General features: G+C 40.1%; 1 pseudogene; it reads right to left on the bottom strand.

Annotated features, from left to right (window-relative positions):
• Nucleotides 1–839: 839 nt before the first annotated feature.
• LOC105996050 lies at nt 840–1157 on the bottom strand (annotated as a pseudogene).
• Between the last annotated feature and the right edge of the window lie 5453 nt (nt 1158–6610).

Genomic DNA, 6610 nt, shown 5'->3' with positions numbered 1-6610 from the left:
CAGACAGTAAAATGATTGTACAAAATGACTCCAAGTAAGGTCATGGAATACTTGCAAAGGCAGATTTCACAGACCCCTTCCTTATTCTGTCCTAACTACAGCAGATTTATGGGAGGGAAGAGAGAGCCATTCATGGTTTAGATAAAGCCTCTTTTTCTCTGTTTAAAGCTCTTCTCTGGAACAGCCATGTGTCCCTGAGAGCCCTTTCATTCCTTTACTCCCTCACAATTGCTCGTCTTTGAATTGCCTGGCAAAAAGGAGAGAGAAAGATGATGTCTTGGGCTCCCTATATAGTAAGGGACTAAATTTACTGCTGCCTTTTCCAATTCTGCGGCCACAACAACTGCTGCAACCTACTTCCATCCTCAGATAACTTCCTTGAGAGGAGAGTTACATTGTCTGGCTGTCAGATAGAATCAATTCATCAATGGTGTTATAATCACCCACCAGGGGTTGCCTAATGAGCAATAAGAAATTAAGTTCAAAGTAGTTCCTTGACACTGGCCCTGACACCAATCCAAGAATAATGAAGTCTTAGACATTAAAGACAGTACTGACCATTGAACTCATGTGAGTATTTTCCCAATTAAGAGTGTTTTCTTTGTACTTTTACCATCAATTCATGAAAACCTGTTGTAAATGACAAACTAAGGAATCAGTTTAGTTGGGCAATCGCCTCTGCTGTGACCATTGGACACTGAAGTTTCTTCATTACACAAGTAATCTATACAGTCAAAGTCCCCTTGGAACTCCTCCTACTCACTATCCATGCATTAAATACTTTGGTAGCTGATCATTTTTTTTGAGTCCAGCTTTTATTGAATAAGTTGCAAAGAGGTTTAGTCAAAAATATCGATGCCCAGATCATCGTCAGACTCTTCCAATTTTTCCTTCTTGGCCTCCACTGTCTTCTCCTCAGCTGGGGCAGGAACTCCAGCTGGAGCAGCACTTGCAGCTGGTGCCAGGCCCCCAAGCCCCGACATTGCAGATGTTGACACTGGCCAGGGCCTTTGCGAACAGGCCTGTCCAGAAAGGTTCCACATTCATCCTGGGCTGCTTTGATGTGGGCACCGAACTTATCCTCTGTGACAGGTGACCTCATCGTGGTGCAGGACGAAGGTAGAGTAGATATAGGGGAGTTTGGAGATGGAAGCCATGGTGCAGACCGCTAGGTGTGGTGCTAGTCACAGGAAGAAGTAAGGACCTCACCCCAACTAGGCCCCAAGAACCGAGCACCTTGGAGGCATCTGAGGAATAAAACTGATATTTGATCTTTTTTTTTCTGACCCATATATCCATGTTTATTACAACTTTGTTCACAACAACCAAACAGTAGAACTAGCCAAGGTTCCCAACAATAGATAAATAGATATAAAAAGGATATGGTATGTATCTAAATTACATAACTATAAATAAAGATAAAATTACGGTATTTGATCTTATAACTAGTATTTCTCAGATTTTTAATTCCACCTCAATGATTTTAGGTTTATGTTTGGGCACCCTCAAAAATATTCATAACTGGTCACATAATCCTTTTTATATCTTCAAATCATCAAAAATGTTCTGCCATACAATTAGCTCTTGCAGACTTCTTTTGCCTAAAATATATCCACATTACAGTGAATGAGATATTAAGTCAATGAAGGTTTTGTTTGTTTTAATGGGACTATGGAAGACTGAACTCAAGGTAGACACCCTTGTACTTGTGTCATACCTCCAGTCCCCTCTCACATTGGTAATTTTCGAGATTGGGTCTTCCTCTGTGTGTGTGTATATGTGTTGGTCCTGGGTGCCATGACTAAGTTTCTTTGGCTCAAGCCTCTACCACTTGAGCCACAGCATCACTTCCAGCCTTTTCTAAGTAGTTTATTGAAGATAAGTGTCCCACAGGCTTTTCTGCTCAAGCTGGCTTCAAATCATGATTTTTAGGTCTCAGCCTCCTGCATAAAAAAATGTAACAGGTGTAAGCCACCAGTGCTCAGTTAAGATAGGATCTTTTTTTATATCTAAATCAGGCTAGGTTGAAATCTCTCTAGTTGTGCTTTCTTAAGTCTAACTCAACCACACTACAGGCTGCCTGCCATGCTATGCTGCTCCAAGCAATGCAAGTGTTGTCTAGAGAGACAGACATATAAACCGAAGGAGTCTTGAAGACATATGATGAAGGAAATGCACTCTACACACTCTGTCAGTGGAGGCTAGAGTATCCACGTGTTTCCAGCACCTAACATACTCCCAGGCACAGATCTGTCACTGAGCAAATGCTTGTGCTTCCAAACTGCCAACATCCACACTGTGAATGAAGTCTCTCATGATGGGCTGGATGATTTAGACACATTACCTCCTACCTTATAAAATGACACCATGCTGTTTAACCACATAATTCTTTCCAAAGATGTTTTTGGAGACCAAAAGGAAGAGACCACTGCCATTTAAAATGAGATAGACTAGGCAGTGTGTTTACAGTTGAAAAAAACATGCCATCAGGCTGGAAACTACAGCTTTATTCCAGTAAAATTTCAACAAGTATTTGGCATCATTGGTCACTTCTTTTCCAGTTGTTTAGTGCTTGAAGTAGACTCAAGTGATAAAAATCTTCCCCAGTGATGATGATTTTAAAAGAATGTGAAACTAGAAAATACATGTATGCGTGCACACACACACATACACACACACATACACAGAGCAAGCAAAGATCAGAATCAATAATGCAGTCCTTTTACTCAATGTATAAATGAAATTGGGTGGCCTGGCACCAATGGCTCACACCTGTAATCCTAGCTACTCAGGAGGCTGAGATCTGAAGATCACAGTTTGAAGCCACAGTTTGAAGCTAGCCCCAGCAGAAAAATCCATGGGACACTTATCTCCAATTAACAACCAGAAACCCAGAAGTAGCACAGTGGTTCAAGTGGTAGAGCCCTAGCCTTGAGCACAAAGAGGCTCAGGGACAGCACCCAGTCCCTGAGTTCAAGCCCTACAACCAACAAAAATAAATAAGTAAATAAATAAATTATATTGTGTAAGTTCAAAGGATAAGTGAGGTAGAAAGAGATGGGAGGAAATGGTAACACTGATAAAGCAGCAATGTAGTCACAAACTGACATGTTGAATTGGAACTATTTTAAGGATAATAAAAATAAATAATTTTAAACTCAGGCTCTGCTCCATCAGCAAAGGGAAACACAGAGGTGTCCAGGTCGCACTGAGGAAAATGACCTTTTCACCTTGACAACTGGAGAAACTTGATTTCACAGGTAGGATATCATTTGCTCAAAAACCACCAACGAATATCTGAAATGAAGCTTAATACAAGAGCCAGACCTACAACTCATAGAAAAGCCTGGGTGCTGTAGGATCCCAGAAAGAGCCAATTCAAAAAACCTAAGAAATGAGATTTATATTGATTCTGAAGATGCAGAGATCATAAATAATAGGGGAGTAGCTGGAATAAAAGTATTATACCCACAAGGGTAAAGGCCTTTTTTGTCTATTTTATCCTCTTTCCTCCCTCTTTCCCTTATTGCTCACTATCCCTTTGCTCATCTCATGGGCACATGCCACCTCTCTCTCATCCAACTTGGATATCAGCTCTGGAAATTAGGAACTAGACATACTGCAGCCACCAAAGGCCCATATCCTAGAGAGATCTAGCAAGCACCCTCTTCTGTCTACTCAGAGCCAAAACAAATTAGTTTTGTTGCACTTTCACTAAAAGAAGAATCAGTAGAAGAAATAATCCCTGACACTGAACTGGTTATAATGGTTACTGCTATTAATTATCAACTGCCGAATCGAATATGGGGGTAAGAGAGTCCACTGATGTTCCTACTGGGGTCTGTACAGACAAGGAGCAGTCTCCATTCTTAGTATCATCCAGGTGACAAACATTATGAATTTGTAGCCTAAAATTGCTCTTTCAGCTAATATATTTTTAAATACGTTTTTTATTGTGAAAAGACTGTACAGAGGGGTTACAGTTACATGAGCAAGGTAATGAGTACATTTTTTATCCAGCATTGTTGCCTCCTCCTTTATTTTTCCCCTACCATCCCGTCTTCCCACCTCCTCAACTATACCCCCTCACCTCCCCACTCACCCCCTCCCCCCCCCGCAGCCTAAATTGTAAAGTTCATTTTTTGACATAGCATCTTGTACATCTCATTGTTGCAATGGGTCCACCTGTATCCCTATTTAAACATTTTGTATTTTCCCTTCCCCTCCACAAATTCTACCAACATCAAATACAGTGAAAACAGGGATAATACCATAGGGGAGGGAACATATAAAACAAAAAAATCACATGGTACCTTAAAAATACGTTAGAAACAATAGCAAGGAAGAAAAAAATACTTGTGTCCCTATCTTGGGGTTTATTTTGCTTAACTTCATCTTAGCTGACCTTTTCTGCTTGTCTCAGACATATACCAGTTATTGCAAATAAGGGAAATCATGGGACCTATGTTTCTTTGGGCCTGGCTGATTTCACTTAATATAATTTTCTCCAAGTCTTTCCATTTCCTAACAAATGGGGCAATGTCATTCTTTCTGATGGAAGCATAGAATTCCATTGTGTATATATACCACATTTTCTTGATCCATTCATCTACTTAGGGGCATCTGGGTTGGTTCCATATCTCAGCTATGGTAAATAATGCTGCAATAAACATAGTTGTGCTGGTAGCTTTTAGTATGGTCTTGTTTCTGATCATTTGGGTAAATGCTCCAAAGTGGAATTGCTGGGTCATAGGGGAGCTCTATGTGGAGTCTTTTTTTTTTGTCGGTCATGGGGCTTGAACTCTGGGCCTGAGTGCTATCCTCAGCTCTTCAGCTCAAGGCGAGTGCTCTACCACTTGAGCTACAGCACCACTTCCAATGTGGAGTCTTTTGAGGAACCTCCATACTGCTTTCCAAAGTGGTTGAACAAGTTTACACTCCCACCAACAATGCAGTAAGGTTCCTTTCTGTCCACATCCCCTCCAGCATCTGTTGTTACTAGAGTTTTTGATTATAGCCATTCTAATTGGGGTGAGGTGGTATCTCAATGTTGTTTTGATTTGCATTTTTTTATGGCTAGAGAGGATGAACATGTCTCCATGTGTCTATTGGCCATCCTTCTTTCCTCTTCAGAGAAGTTTCTCTTTAAGTCTTTAGCCCACTTATTTATTGGGCAGTTGTTTCTTTGAGTATTTGTTGTTGGGGGATTTAATTTTTTGAGTTCAAGGTATATTTTAGATATGAAACCCTTGTCTGTTGTATGGCTAGTGAAGCTCTTCCCCCAATCCATGGGCTTTCTATTGATCTTGCTAGCTATGTCCTTTGCCATGCAGAAGCTCTGTAATTTCATGCAATCCCATTTGTCCAACCTTTCTTTGATTTGTTGTGTTTCTGGGTCTCTAGTAAGAAAATTTTGGCCTGTGCCAAGGAGACCTAAGTTTTCTCCTATTCCATCCTGTAATGTTTTCAGGGTGTCTGCTTTGACTCCAAGGTCTCTGATCCATTTGGAGTTGATTCTGGTGAAGGGTGATATATAAGGATCTAGCTTTAGTTTTCTACAAGTGATTAACCAGTTTTGCCAGCAACATTTACTGAAGAGGCTGTCTTTCTTCCACTCTATTTTTTTTAGCTCCCTTATTGAAGATTAGGTGGCTATAGGTCTGTGGGTTCATTTTGGATTTTCAATTCTATTCCATTGGTCCTGAGGTCTCTTCTTGTGCCAGTACCAAGCTGTTTTGATTACTATGGCTTTATAGTAGAGTTTGAAATTTGGTATTGATATTCCTCCAGCACTGTTCTTTCTGTTAAGGATTGTTTTTGCTATTTGGGGTATTTTAATGTTCCATATGAATTTTTTTGATTACCTCTTCTATGTCATTGAGGAATGAGGCTGGAATATTGATAGGTATTACATTGAATTTGTAGATAAGCCTTGGGAAGTATTGCCATTTTCACGGTGTTGATCCTTCCAATCCAGGAGCATGGGAGGTTTTGCCACTTTCTAAGTTCTGCTTTGATTTCCTTTTTCAGGTCCTTCACTTCTTTGGTTAAGTTAATTTCTAGGTATTTTATTTTTTGTGGGGCTATTACAAATGGAGTTGCTTTCCTGATTTCAGCCATTCTCCTGCCATTTTTGGCATACAGAAAAGCCATTGGTTTTTGAGGGTTAATTTTATACCCTGCCACTTTGCCAAAGTTTTGAATCAGCTTGGGTAATTTGGGAGTGGAATCTGTGGGATTCTTTAAATACAAGATCATGTCATCTGCAAAGAGGGAGAGTTTTACTTCATCTTTCCCTATTTGCATCCCTTCTATGTTTGAACCTTGTCTTATTGCTGTAGCTAGGAATTCTAATACTAGATTGAAGAGAAGTGGAGAGAGTGGACATCCTTGTCTCGTTCCTGAGTTTAGAGGAAATGGCTTTAGTTTTTTACCATTGAGTATAATGCTAACTGTAGGTTTGTCATATACAGCCTTTATTGTATTGAGGAATATTCCCTAGATTCCTAGTTTTTCTAGAACCTTCATCATAAAGGGGTGTTGGATCTTGTCAAATGCTTTTTCTGCATCTATTGAGATAACCATATGGTTCTTATCCTTGCTCTTGTTG

Source organism: Dipodomys ordii, unplaced genomic scaffold (assembly GCF_000151885.1).
Source record: "Dipodomys ordii isolate 6190 unplaced genomic scaffold, Dord_2.0 Scaffold125, whole genome shotgun sequence".
Taxonomy (NCBI): domain Eukaryota; kingdom Metazoa; phylum Chordata; class Mammalia; order Rodentia; family Heteromyidae; genus Dipodomys; species Dipodomys ordii.
This window is presented reverse-complemented; position numbering and strand designations above follow the sequence as displayed.